The sequence below is a fragment of the Vulpes vulpes genome, chromosome 3 (genome assembly GCF_048418805.1).
Source record: "Vulpes vulpes isolate BD-2025 chromosome 3, VulVul3, whole genome shotgun sequence".
Classification (NCBI taxonomy): domain Eukaryota; kingdom Metazoa; phylum Chordata; class Mammalia; order Carnivora; family Canidae; genus Vulpes; species Vulpes vulpes.
The window spans coordinates 38151779-38165764 of record NC_132782.1 but is presented as its reverse complement, the minus strand read 5'-3'; the positions used below and the strand labels follow the sequence as shown (position 1 = coordinate 38165764).

At 40.2% G+C, this 13986-nt stretch overlaps 1 protein-coding gene across 15 annotated transcripts in view; it reads right to left on the bottom strand.

The window, feature by feature from the left end:
- The window catches only part of PLD1 (phospholipase D1), a 205714-nt gene that overhangs the window by 131055 nt on the left and 60673 nt on the right, over positions 1 to 13986 (bottom strand). The window lies entirely within an intron of this gene.

The following is a 13986-nucleotide window of genomic DNA, read 5'->3' as shown; positions in this document are numbered from 1 at the left end:
CTCTGGTGGTGATATCCCAAGCAAAGTGTACACACTATCTTTTTGAAAGAGGAGGTTTGGGCCATGGCTTCACATGAGTTATAATAATGTACGTGGGTTGAAAGGTAATTGATTATTATGCCTCTTCTGGAAGATACCAGAGGTGCTCAAACTGTACCTCTCTCCTTTTTAGAGAAAACCAGTTCTATCTCATTTCGACATTTAATAACACAAGTCGTTGCACACCAGTACCCAGGGAAGAAGAGTTCATATAGATTTTATTTTTCCTTTAAAATACAGAGATTTAAGCCTGGAGCACTGTCATCAGAGTTGGATGAAAAATTCCTACTGCTAGAAATGATCTGTTACAACCAGGCCCTAAAATGGTGGGGGCTTTCATACGAGCAACTCCACCACGCAGGTCCATTTTTTATTGCAAATCACAAACATTTACTGAGCGTCTGCCACTCACTCATTGTGAGATGCGATGAGTAAATACATACAGATGAATACGGCTGGTCCCCGTGATTAAGGAGCTCCCCATATGGGTGAGGGAAAGAAGCTACACGGCCCCAAGTTCATTCCTGGCCTCCTCCAAGGTCTTTGGCCTTCCTGAGAACGGCATGTGCTGAGTGGAAGACCGTTGGCCAGGTTCTCTCCTACCTGTATGATCATGAAGCTGGGGGCGAGGGTGGGTGGGAGGCTACAGGCAAAGCTGAGAGAGTCTTGGCCAAACTTGAAGGGCCCTTATGGGAATTCATCATCAAGTCTCTGAAATCTGTACTGCCAGGTCTGGTAGAAAGAGATCTGGTTTGGAATTTCAAAAGACTGGGGTAGGGGGATGTGGTTCCAGTTTGGTCAGATACATATAAATAATATAACCAAGTTCTCTGTGGACCACATAATTGATTATGTTTCTGTCTCCATGTGGGCTGTGAGGAAGCTTGGAGCCATGTCGGTGGCCTACTACTAGCAAAACAGAGGCCTGTCCTTGCCTACATCATTCCCCTTCATCTTTCTCTCCCACTTCTAACTTATAATAACATTTATTGTGTACTGATAGCTTCGCATGCACCTGGCTTGGTGGTAGTCCTTTCTATACATTATCATGTTTATCATCAATAATAAATCTATGAAGGTTTGTTATTTCTATTAAAGACAAGAGTTTATCATCCCCTCTTTACAGATAAAAACACTGAGGCACAGAGAGATTAGGAAACTTGATGAATACGTTGGACAACATGTCCAAGGTCACAGAACTAGTAAGTAGTGAAGAAGGGATTTAAAATCAGGTCTCTTGGACCCAAGAACTGATGTTCTCAACCACAGTCTTTATCTTCTCGTTCATTTTTGGTAGACACGTTAAGTGCCCCGGCAACAGATGGGAGTTTTGGTAAAACAAGTGACCTTGGACAAGACTCAAATGGAGAAAACAGGAAGTAAGTTCCTCTAGGAGCTCAGCACCTCAGGATGGAGCCATTTACAGCTCTCAGGATGGACCTTGGCTATTCCTCTATAAACTAATGAGGTTGAGTCATTTCATCTCTAGGGTCCCTTTAACACTAGAACCCTAACCATAGGTAAAAAAATGCTATATATTGTTCAGCCTCCCCAAAGAAGTCATTACTTTAACTCAAAAAATTAACCCAAGTAGTTTTTCATATGAATACAAGAAGCAAAAAAAAAAAAAAAAAAAAAAAAAGAAGCAGGTGGCAGATGTTTTTCAACCTGGAAACATTTAATGAAGGTCTGTTCAGCCTCAGTCAAAGAGCTTGTGGCCTCTGGTCACTATTAAAATATTTGGTTCCTTCCCTCTCAACTGAACACTTATTAAATGCCAACCATGAGCCAGGTTTTCCTTTATTTAAAATACAAAGTAATGAAAAACTTAGAGGAAACGAGACAAGGAAAAACAAGTAAGAAGTTACATCATATCACTGGTACTCATGAACTTGTAAAGCTCTGGGGTATTTTCTATCGATTAAACTGTCTTATGGTTAACTCGGCCAACTTCCTTAGCATAGGAAAACAAGAGTTACTCCAATGACTTTCCTTTTGGACAGAGTCTCAGTGTTACAATGCATGTTAACGTTAAGATATACAGAGATCAGAATCACTATATACTGCAAGAAAACTGGAATAAATAGTACAGTCACTGGATCAAGTTAAAATAATCTTTTTTTCAGATAGAAAGAAAAGCAGCATATAAACTTGTGAAAAATTTAAGAGTGAGAAAAGAAATAGAAAGGAATCCTCTTACCATTTATACTCGAGTGTTTGCTAAAATTACACTTATTAGCACATAATACAGTTATGTTATTTGATACTCACAATGGTACTACCTGGTATTTATGATTATTCTGAAAGGCTTAGTTAAGTAACTGGCCCAAGGTCACTCAACTTGTGTCAGTGTTGAATTTACTCATAAAGCAAATTTTTCTGGCTCTCAAATCTCATGGACTTGGTTATAGATGTTCACAACTACTGATTTTATTTAATGGGTTGAATGTCCATAAATTCGTCTTTTCTACAAAGTTTATGTTTCACAACAACGAAAAACGTTATCTGCTTCAGTCCCTATATCTTAGAAGGGAGCCTATTAACTCTATAGTCACTATAGTAGTGGAAGCAACATATCCCAACAGCCTCCTAAATTCCTTTTTACTCTTTTATTTTTGTGGTTTATAATATTTTCTAAGATCACCTGGAGTTTCAGTGGACCCAAAGGGTTTGTAGATTTCTTTTGTGAGATGTGTGTGTGTGTGTGTGTGTGTGTGTGTGTGTGAAGACTCTACCATTTAATAATGGAAAATGAACCAAATTGTTTACATTACTGCCTTCACTCATGTCTGTGGTTGCTTTGTGTTGAATTTTTATCCATCGCTTGTATTGCTGGTTTCATTCTTGAATACCAAACTGTAAGGCTATCTACACTAAAATGTTGTCAAATCTTAATTTATTAGCCTAGCTTTTCTTTTATCTAAATTAATCTATAATGGTGGGTGAACAGCTGCCACAGTAAAAGCCTATCTTAACCAGCAATGGGATAAGGCCTTCCAGTGTTTACACTTGAGATAATGTAATTGATTTTAACTCCTTATAAAATTATACTGCAAGATCATTATCTCTCTTGGTACCAAGTAGAGATGGTACCCATGGAGTGATAATAGCAGCTGTGTTTTATTTCTTCTTGCATCTCTATCTGGGAAAAAAAAATACGGTGTTATTTTTTTCTTCCTGGTATTGAATACTAGAAATATAATTTTTTGCAGGGAACATTTTTAAATTACTTCTGGTTATTTATTCAGTGGTAAAATCAAAGAACTCTAGAGTTTCTTCTTTTTTTTTTTAAGATTTTATTTACTTTTCATGAGAGACACACAAAGAGAGTCAGATACAGAGGCAGATGGATAAAAATATTTGGTTCCGTCCCTCTCAACTGAACAAACTAACTATAGATAAAAAATGCTATATATTGTTCCCCTGCAGGAAGTCTGATGTGGGACTCGATCCCAGGATTCCGGGATCACTACCTGAGCCAAAGGCAGACGCTCAACCACTGAGCCACCCAGGCATCCCTCTAGGGTTTTTTCTAATCTTAATTTTCAACATGACTGGGAAATAGAACATCAAAGGAAGCAGATATTTTCCTTTCAGATAGTACATACATAAACAACGCCTAAACCAAAGTATAATAGTAATATTATAACTACTAGTATTTAAATAAATATTAGCATTAGTTAATAGTTGCTGAGTGTATATACTATATGCCAGGCATCATTCAAAAGATGAATTGCACGATCTCACTGAATCCTCACAATCTTAGGAGCTTGGTCCTATTGTTAACCCCATTTGATTTTTTAGAGAAGGGGCACAAGGGGAGAGGCAGAGGACAAAAAGAGAGAGAGAATCTTAGGCAGACTCCATGCTCAGTGCAGAGCCCGACACAGGGCTCCATCTCATGACCCTGAGATCATGAGCTGGGCCAGAATCAAGTCAGACACTTAATCAATCAAACCACCCAGGTGCCCCTGTAACCCCCATTTGTAAGATAAGAAGCTTAGATAGAATGGACAACTTTCCCAGAGCCCTGTGGCTGGGAAGTGATAGAGCTGGACCCAATCTTGATTGATCTGACTCCAAAGTCCAGCTACTTTACCTGGTAGTGGCAGGAGGGATAGACACTGAAGACTTTTAATCCTTACTTTACATACTCTTAGCACTAAAGAATTCAAAAGGGAACAACAACAACCAAAAAAACTCAACATTTACTCTGTGAAGATAATGGACGTACTTCTTGCCTCCCTTTCTCACAAAACATGCAAAGTTCTCCCACATTTTTTAAATACATTACTTGTGCTTGCCAAAAAAAATAAATGCCATGTATTTCCAAACCAAAAATCGTAGCATAATGCTTGAATATGAAATGCATTTTAATTAGATCATTTAAAACCAAACTGACTCATGAGGATTTCTTATTTTCCCATTTTTCACTATGATGAAGTTAATTGGTAGACCCACACTATCTAACCTCCCAGAACACATTATATAGCAATGATTTGTCCAGGACTGACTTGATGTTCCCTGAAATGCAAACATCATAAATGTGGATTCAAGTACTAAGCTCAATCTCTAGTGACATAGTAAACCTTGGATAAATATTTTTTGAGTTGAGCTGACTTTGAATAAAGTAAATGATATTATCCTAGTTTACATTCTAGATGATATATGTCGAGAAAATAACATAAAAAAGAAGACTCTTGGTGTTTACTTAGATCTTTGATTAAAAAAACATTAGTTCCACAAATATCACTGGAGGGCTTATTATGCACCTTGGACAGATAATTAAATGTCAGTGGTGGAGGGACAGGCCGGATGGCCAAGGTTGTTCCACCGTTATTATCAGTGTAACCGGGGTAACCAGCAGCCTGCAGGGCTTCAGCATCCCCTCTATAAAATGGAAACAATGCCACCTCCACTTCCTCGCTTGGGAAGCTGGAAGGAGCCCATGTCACAACGCGCACACGTCTGCGGGCAAAAGTAATCTAGGTTGCTAACACTACCTTAAATTCTATTAACAGGCAGCCTCTGAAAAATAACCTTAGGAAACTTTTTCATTTCAGTCTTTTTCAGGGCTGTCAGGCTAGGAGATATCCTTCATCTCTTATTTCGCTCCATCCAGCAGCTGTCTTTCTAGCTGGGCTGCTCTGAGAATGGGACTCTTCTACTCACCCAGTCCTGAAACGTCTTGGCCTCGACTCCTCCACTTGCAGAGAAACCACCAAGCCCTTCCCAAGCAAAAGCAATCACCAGGCATTAAGCAGTCAAGCCCCGTGAATGCACTTCCCCTTCCCTGCACATCTCCCTGGCCTCGTCCTTCTCTCCCTGGGTTAAGGCGTCACTTCTGTTGCACGGTGTCACTTGTGTCCATTGCAGTGGCTCCTGTTCCCTTCTGGCTCCATGACTTGGATGAGATCTCTGTCTCCCTCCCAACCCCAGAAAAAAAATGAATATATTTTGCATAGATTTTCATAGGTTCGTGGATGTCCCTTTAAGGGCCTTAGGTTAAGAAGCCCTTCCACCGAGATGCAACCAGGAGCTGATGTGCTGACCTGCCCATCTGCCCACACACGGGGATACTGAGGTAGGGCAGGGGGAGAGCCAGACCCCTCATCACCTTGCTAAACACCCGCTCAAGAAATATTTGTTGATTTGTTGTCATGGAGCGTCTACAGAGAAGGCAGTAGGCCGCAGGTTATCCAGGGAATGCCACAAAGACATTTCCCTCAGATACCACAGCTACTGTCAGAGGTAAAAGCCTTCTGGTGGAAAGACCCTCTGAGAGGGGTATGACCTGCACGCAATACGTCGGCTGCTGAAGCCGTGGCGACTAAGATGGTCAAGTGCTATCAGAGCTGACTGTGCGCCCGGCTTCTGCCGGCTTCTTCACGCATCCTCACAACAACCTCCCCCGAGGGAGGTACGGTCATCACCCCCCTTTACAGGTTACGAGCCAGGCTGACCAAGGGGACGAGTCAGCAAGAAAGCCTGGGGTCAGCACAGCTTGGCTGCCACAGACGCCACGCTCCTGCTCTGCTCTGTGCTCTACTTGCATCCACATCGGGAAAGGGGGACGCTCCGTGGAATCACACATTTCCTTGTCCTGCTGCACAGCCTTTGAGTCCAGACTTGCTGTTACTTAATATGGTTCCAGGAAATACAAGTCTGATTCCCAAACACTATCCACCCTCTGAACTTCCGATCCGATCTGACCTTGGGGCCCCCGGGGCCTATCAATCTCCCATTCCTGGTCTCAGAGCACAGCCTCCACTGGGCCTCACCCGGACGCTGCTGTTTTCCCTCAGGTGTCAAGGCTGCAGATGACGGTGCGTCCACAGGTCAAGAGTTGAAACCACGTTCTCTCCCTTTTCCCTAGCTGCAAACAAAAACAAACTACACCTACATAAAGCAATTTTTAGCATGAAAATCATTGCTTGATTCTCATGATTCTTCCTGAATCCTTTGACCTCCTTGGATGGCCTCTCTTCTCTGCCATAAGCTCTCTTAGTCATTTCCTTTGACGTGTCCCAGGGTTAAATATTCCTCTCTTTGCTGGAGCGAACATGGACAAAATCACTTTAGTGCTCAGCATCCTCATCTAAAAACTGAAATTAATAGCCAGTTGTCTGTGTGTAGACTTTACAACAGATATAGGATCCTAAGAAAGACTCTTTTTCAGCACTAAATGCCAGAGAAAACACATTCTAGACAACCCTACCCGGGAGATAAAAACCTACTCCAAATGTCAAGGGTATTCAGATGTTCTGAGCCAACATCTAAACAAGATTTGTTCCCGCTTCTCCTGATGGTAATGCACACATAAACATTTGTATTTGGAGAAATCGGGGAGAGCCCCCTCTTAATTCCAAAGTTTGTTAAGAAGTTTATTGGGTGTGAGTGAGAGACTGTGTATAAGCACTGGATTAACTTAAATCAATAAGGATCCCGCAGGGAAAATTCTTTTTTGTAAAACTAAAAGGTAATTAACAGTGTTAAAAACTGATAAAAAAAATAATATAAAATTAAAAAAAAACTGTGATGAGACTTCTAAAAATAACATCCTTTGGTGTTAAAGGAATACTCAATTTTTTATGGCCAAGAGCAGAATATGCATGTCTTGTGATGTGTCTGAGAAGGAAGCAAACTACACATGAATTTATAGGAACAAACATTACGCTTGTTGACAAACGCCGCTAAGCAAAGGGACATAAATCTTTTTTTCTCACTAAGGCAGAGTTAGACCCCCAATGATTTCAGCAGGTGAGCAGTATATGAATAACAAATATTTTTCTTCAGGATAGAGTTCATTTGCATTCAAGTGGCTTCAAGAAAAGCTTTCTCTCACTGGCTCAAAACATCAAATACTGTTTTTCGTGAATATGTGTCACTTTTGATAAGAACACACGTTGATCAAGAAGATAAGCTAGGAAAATCAAAGGTTTTGACTAAGCCATTTCTACTAGCATTGCTTCTTTTTCTTCCAACTGATCTTTGCATCATGTGACAGCAGCTCCATTCAGCAAGGACGTCCATTCCCTATGAACTTTGTTTATCATTAAAATTCTTTCCAGCTGTCTAAACTTCTATAATTCCACCCTTTCACCTCTCAACCTCCTTCACAGTGAGTTTTAGGCAACACAGCATTTTCAGTGATCACCCACCTCTGAAAAGAATGAAGTGAGCAAATAGGTGCGTGCAAACTCCTCTGTACATCCTCCAGTGCTAACGAGCCCCCAGCTGTCATGACTGCTGATAAATACAGCAAAAATCTCATTTTTTTCAAAACCTATCCACACACTTACAAAAAACCCAAATATTTGTCAAGGCAGCTGAGTACCATGGAAAGTATGTGATTCTGAATTAAACAGCTTGAATTCTGACCCCTTTTCAGGCTGAAACGAGGTATCTAGATAGATTTAGACATCTCTGTAAGTCCCAGTCTCCTCATCCATAGAGTGGAAGTCATACTGCTCAAGAATTGTAAGAATTAAATGATCTAAAGTGAGTGGCTTCGAGCTGGGGCTCTAGAAGATGCAGAAATCATGTTCCTTGTTTCCTGTGCCCTCGGCTATTGCTAGAGCTACCAGAATCCTGAATTCTGGTACCAAATCCCTGTATCCATACCAGAACCCAGTCCCATCCCTGAGGACAAGAACTGGCAGTCGGAATTATATCCTGGGGGTGGGTGTGATGTCACCCACTGTAGGAGACGCAGTTACAAATATCTGAAAACAAAACGATCAAGCTCATGTAGTTGCCCCTACCAACACTACCAACACAGAGTTGCTGAAGAAACTGTAATCCTCTTTTAAAAATTCTTAGGTAAGGGACATCTGGGTGGCTCAGTGGTTGAGCATCTGCCTTCGGCTCAGGGCGTGATCCCCGGGTCCTGGGATTGAGTCCCGCCATCAGCCTCCCTGCATGGAGCCTGCTTCTCCCTCTGCCTGTGTCTCTGCCTCTCTGTGCCTCTCATGAATAAATAAAATATTCAAAATAAATAAATAAAAATAAAAATCCTTAGTTAAGGATGAAAGCAGAGGCAGCAACAACAAAAGCAATAACACAGGAGAACCAGTTTCCAAGGATGAAGAAATAAAGTCAGATGAGTACATGGTAACTAAAGCTGAAGAGGCCCAAGGGTTTCAGCCTTGGAGAAAAGATCTGGGATTACAGTTCTCTCCCCACATGAATATTAGCAGACATGACCCCAGGACGACAAGAGACAGGGGCCTGGGAGCAAGCCTCCTCCAAATAACCTAAGCCTCCAGGAGTTACAGTCTCTGTTTAAGAGAGACAAGCAAAACTATACCCTATAAACAGTGCTGGGAAGAAACTGCATGGAACTGAAGAAACGATGAAATGAGGACCTTTATATAAAGCTGATCCAGGGTTATAATCTCTGGTATTGTATGAGGTCTGCCAGCCCACAGATCAGGACTATAAATTCAATGATAAAAAAAAACTGTCTGAAGAACCACCACAAAGAGGCAGAAACTGGAAGGTCACCTACACTTGGAGAAAGGAATGACACTGTTTTTGTCTAAGGGCAGAGGAAGTCCAGGCTAGGTTGGGTGGCTAAAACTCAGAGAGAAAATCCGCAGTCCTGCTGGCTTGAAGTATCAGACAACAGGCTTCACGGTCTTCACAGTAGCTGAAATGTGAAGTGGGAAACTCTGAAAAGGAGAGCCACAGAGGAGGAGTGCCAACTTCTGCACAGGCTAACCCATGAACCACACAGGCATGAGCACAACCCCAAAGGAACTCAGATGGTACTAAAATGACCTCCATGAAGATTTCTGCAGCTGCCCACCACAGGAAAGACCAAGTTTGGAGTTGAAGTCCAGCCAAATTAACTACCCACTCAAAAACTAAAAAAAAAAAAAAAAAAAAAAAAAAAAAAAATCTCCTGAAAGGAACATAACTGAATTGAGTTTCTACGATCTATCAGGCATACTGTCACCTAAAATTATTAGACCTAGAAGAAACAGAAAGATGTGACGCATTCAGAAGAGAAAAGGCTATCATCAACGGAGGCCCATTGTGAGATGTTGAAATCAGCTGACAAGGATTTTATTTTTTTTCTTAAAGATGATTTATTTATTTAGAGGCAGAGTGGGGCAGAGGGAGAGGGAGAGAGAACCCCAAGTAGACTCTGTGCTGAGCATGGAGCCCAAAGTGGGGTTCGATCTCGTGACTATGATATCGCGACCTGAGTCAAAATCAAGAGTCAGACACTTAACCAAGTGTGCCTCTCCAGGTGCCCCCCTGGTTGACATGAATTTTAAAGCAACTATTATAACAAACTCAAGAATGTAAAGGGAAGTGTGTTTTTCACAAATGAACATACAGAAAATCTTATCAGGAAACAAGAAAAATTCATTGGATGGGCTTAACAGCAGAATGACAATGACCAAAAAAAGTCCATGAACTTGAAGACAGAGCAGTAGAAATTATCCAAGTTCAAGGAGAGACAGAAAAGGAGGGGGAAGATTTCTAATAAATGAGTAGAGCCCCAGTGACTTATGTAATGATATCAAAAGAGCAAACATACATGTAATTTGAGGCCCAGGAATTTGGGCTAGAGAAAAAGTGAGGAAGAAAAAAAAAATGTTTAAAGAAATAATGGCAAAAAATGTTATCAAATTTGGTAAAATAAATTTACAGATTGAAGAAGTTTGGTGAATCCCAAGCAGGAATAAATACAAAGAAAATCATATCTATGCATATTAAAGTCAAGCTGCTAAAGTATAAAGAAAAGAGATGTTAAAAGTAGCCAAAGAGGGCAGCCCAGGTGGCTCAGCGGTTTAGCGCCGCCTTCAGCCCAGGATGTGATCCTGGAGACCCGGGATCAAGTCCCATGTCAGGCTCCCCGCATGAAGCCTGCTTCTTGCTCTGCCTGTGTCTCTGCCTCTCTCTCTCTACCTGTGTCTTTCATGAATAAATGAATAAAATATTTTTAAAAATAAAAAAATTTTAAAAATAAAAGTAGCCTAAGAGGGGCCCCTGGGTGGCTCAGTCAGTGACGCATCTGCCGTCTGGTCAGGTCATGACCTCAGGGTCCTGGGATGGAGCCCCGCATCAGGCTCCCTGCTCCATGGGGAGGCTTGCTTCTCCCTCCCCCTCTGCCTGCACTTCCCTCCACCTGTGCTTGCTCTATCAAATGAAGAAATAAAATTTAAAAAAAAAGCAGCCAGAGAAAAAGGACACATTACATTTAAGAGAACCCTACTAAAGACAACTAAACTCCCATCAGAAACAAATGGGGGTGGGGTACCTGGGTGGCTCAGTCTGTTGAGTCTCTGACTCTTGGTTAGGCATCATGACCCTGAGGTCATGATCTCAGGGTCGTGAGATTGAGCCCCACATCAAGCTCTGCACTCAGTGCAGAATTCTTTCCCTTACTCCCTCTTCTTTCCGTTCTGCTCCTCCCACTATTTGCTCTCTCTCAAAAAAATAAAATCTTAAAAAAAGGAAAAAATGAAAGAAAGAAATGGGGTCTGTAACAGCGAAATGATATCCTAATACTCAATAAATATGGAACCAAATAAACACGTTACTTTTCCTGAAATTAACCTACTATTTCAAATTCCAAAGAATTTCTCACAGAACTTGACAATGTGACCCTAAAATTCATAATAGGAAAGAATTAAGAATAGGCAGGTATGTTTTATCCAACCAGGTATCAAAAATTATTATAAAGCTGGAGAAATTAAAATAATGTGGTCCTGACAGAGAAATAGACACACAGAACCAAAGAGTGACCCCCCCAAAATAAGCTCATGCATGTATGGGTCTTGGTGTATGATGGAAGTGGCATGAAAAAGAATTAGTAAAGAAAGAATGAGCCCTTCAATAAACAATGCTAGCACTATTGGCAATTCACAAAGAAATATAAAATAAAATCAGTCCTCAATCTCACAGCTCCCATAAGAATGATTTCTATTTGGATTAATGTTCTAAATGTAAATTTAAAAATTCTAACCTATAGAAGAATGTCTTTATGGCCTCACGGTCACAAAGGCATCCTAACAAGACGCAAAAAGCACAAATCATAAAGCCAATAGCTTTAACCACGCTAAAATTTAAAACTTCTGTTAGACAAGTGGCAAAATTAAACAACAAACCCACATTTGGAGAAGACATACATAGAACATACAAAGAATTCCTACAAATATATAAGAACCTCCAAAGATCAGTAGAAAATAGACCAGGAGTATATACAGGCATTTTAGAAGATGAATTCTAAATTTACAGTAAATCTTTAAGCATGTTTAACCCTCCCAGTAATCAGGGAAGTCCTATTAAAACAATAAGTTACCTTTTCATATCCATTGAATTAGTAAAATTTCTGCAAGTCAGAAATTACAATGTAAGGCAATGGAACTCTCACGCACTGCTTCGTAGAAGCGTGAGTTTAAATAGCCCCTCGGAAAGCAATTTGGCAAAGCCTAATAAACTGGAACATGGCATAACCTTCCCTTGCATTTCTTCCTTGAAATATAGTCACCAAGAAACTCAACCATGGGTGAGCTTATTTAAGAAAATATATTATGAATGAGCACTGAAGTACTTTTCACAGTAAAGAAAACTGGACAACCAAAATGTACACCCAACAGAGAAGGGGCAAAGGAATTCTAATAGATCAGAACTGCCTGTATCAACGTGAATATATCTCAACACAAAGTTTGGTGGGAAAACAAAAGACAGAATTTTTGTTTAAGATTAAAAAACACAGAATAATCCTACATGGTGTCCATTAATGGATAAAGAAGTAGGACATACAAAGCAATTGAGGAAATAATATACAACAACCCCAGAAGAGTAGTCATCTTTAAAGAGAGAATGAGAAAGAATGTAATTAGGAACGGGTAGTAAAGGACTCAGTAACATTTTCCTTGTTTCTTATTTTGATCCAGAAGGCTATATGTTTAATGAAAAAAAATTATTAAATTTGGATATTATAGGTACACAGGTTTTTATTTCCTAAATGTTGATCTGTATTTTTTAAGTATTTCATTTAAAACAAATTAAAAACCTATCAAATGTAAGTGACATTTCACTAATGTCCTTAAATTCAATCTCGGTTAATGATTTTTACATTCTTCGCAAAAACGAGATTCACTATTCCTTCTAAATCCAGCCAACACTGGTGAGCCACTAACAGGGTAATTTGTAAAATATCGTGAAGGGCTTTGTCCCCCACTGTCCCTCACCACCCTTGGGTCTATCTGTAGTCTCCAATCTGTAGTTTATTTGTGGACTCCAATCTGATTTCCCTTAAAATCAACAGCTGGCACATACAAATTTTGGCCGTGCATGGGGACTGATACAACGTCAGTGCTAAAAAGATAAAGTTAAATGGGCCTGTACTGGAGCTGAAAGCAAATCTGGCCTTTTTTGAAACAACTAAACTTCTAAGTAGAGCCTTGATGATCTATGGCTCTGGTCTACAAAGTTGGAGTTTCCACCATCCATGGTGGTGATGCTCAGGCAAGGGAAAAACAGTCATCAAAACTGAAACTGTATTTTGCTTTTGCCTTCTTGGAGGAGTTATTAAAATTGCTCCAATTCAACTTTTTTCTTAAAAAAAGAAAGCCTTAATATATTCAGTTGAAAATTTCCCCTCCTTAGCACCAGTATAAATTTAACCTTCAAATTAGGAAGTCCCTTTATTCATTCATTCATTCATTCATTCATTCATTCTAGAAGTCCAAGTATTTCAAATATAATGAAGCTCGTTTCACAAGTTCCTCAAAAATACAGAAGTAGAAATCCTAATACATATTATTAAAATTAGAGCCAACAAAGCATTTTATTTCTTTTAACACATTCTCCTATATTTGATCTCATTGATCTTCAGAACACTCTACAAGGAAATCTCATTGTCCCCTCTCCAGCAGAGGTGAGTAAATCGAGGCTCAAGGAAGAGAAGAGACCACGTCAGGTCATTCAGCTACAGTGTGCGGTGGGGCCAGGGCTCACTCCTGAGCTCTAGCGAAATTAAAAAGAACAGGTATCTCAGACTGAAGACAAATATGTAGGCTCCCTATCAGAGAAACGGCAGAGCCACTGGCCCCTGCTACCACCCCTCTTGTAGCTGAGAGGTAGTCTACTAGAGTGACGTGGCTACCTAAGTTGTTATGTCCGTTCCACCACTTGCTGGCCGTATAGACCCAGACAAGTGACAACCTCTCTGGGCCTTCATTTCTAATCGATAAAATGGGGAGAGTAATAATACCTACATCATCGGATTGTTGTGAGATTAATTAACATATAAAATGCTAAAAATCGTATCTGGGGAAAAGTCAGTGCCATGTGTGTGTTAGCTGCTGTTATCATAAACTGGCCTTCTTACTTTTTATATGCAAAACAATGTGAATAATGACACTAAAAAGTTTCTTCAAGAAATAATACTTGTAAGGCCTTTTTCCTATTTAAATTCTGCTC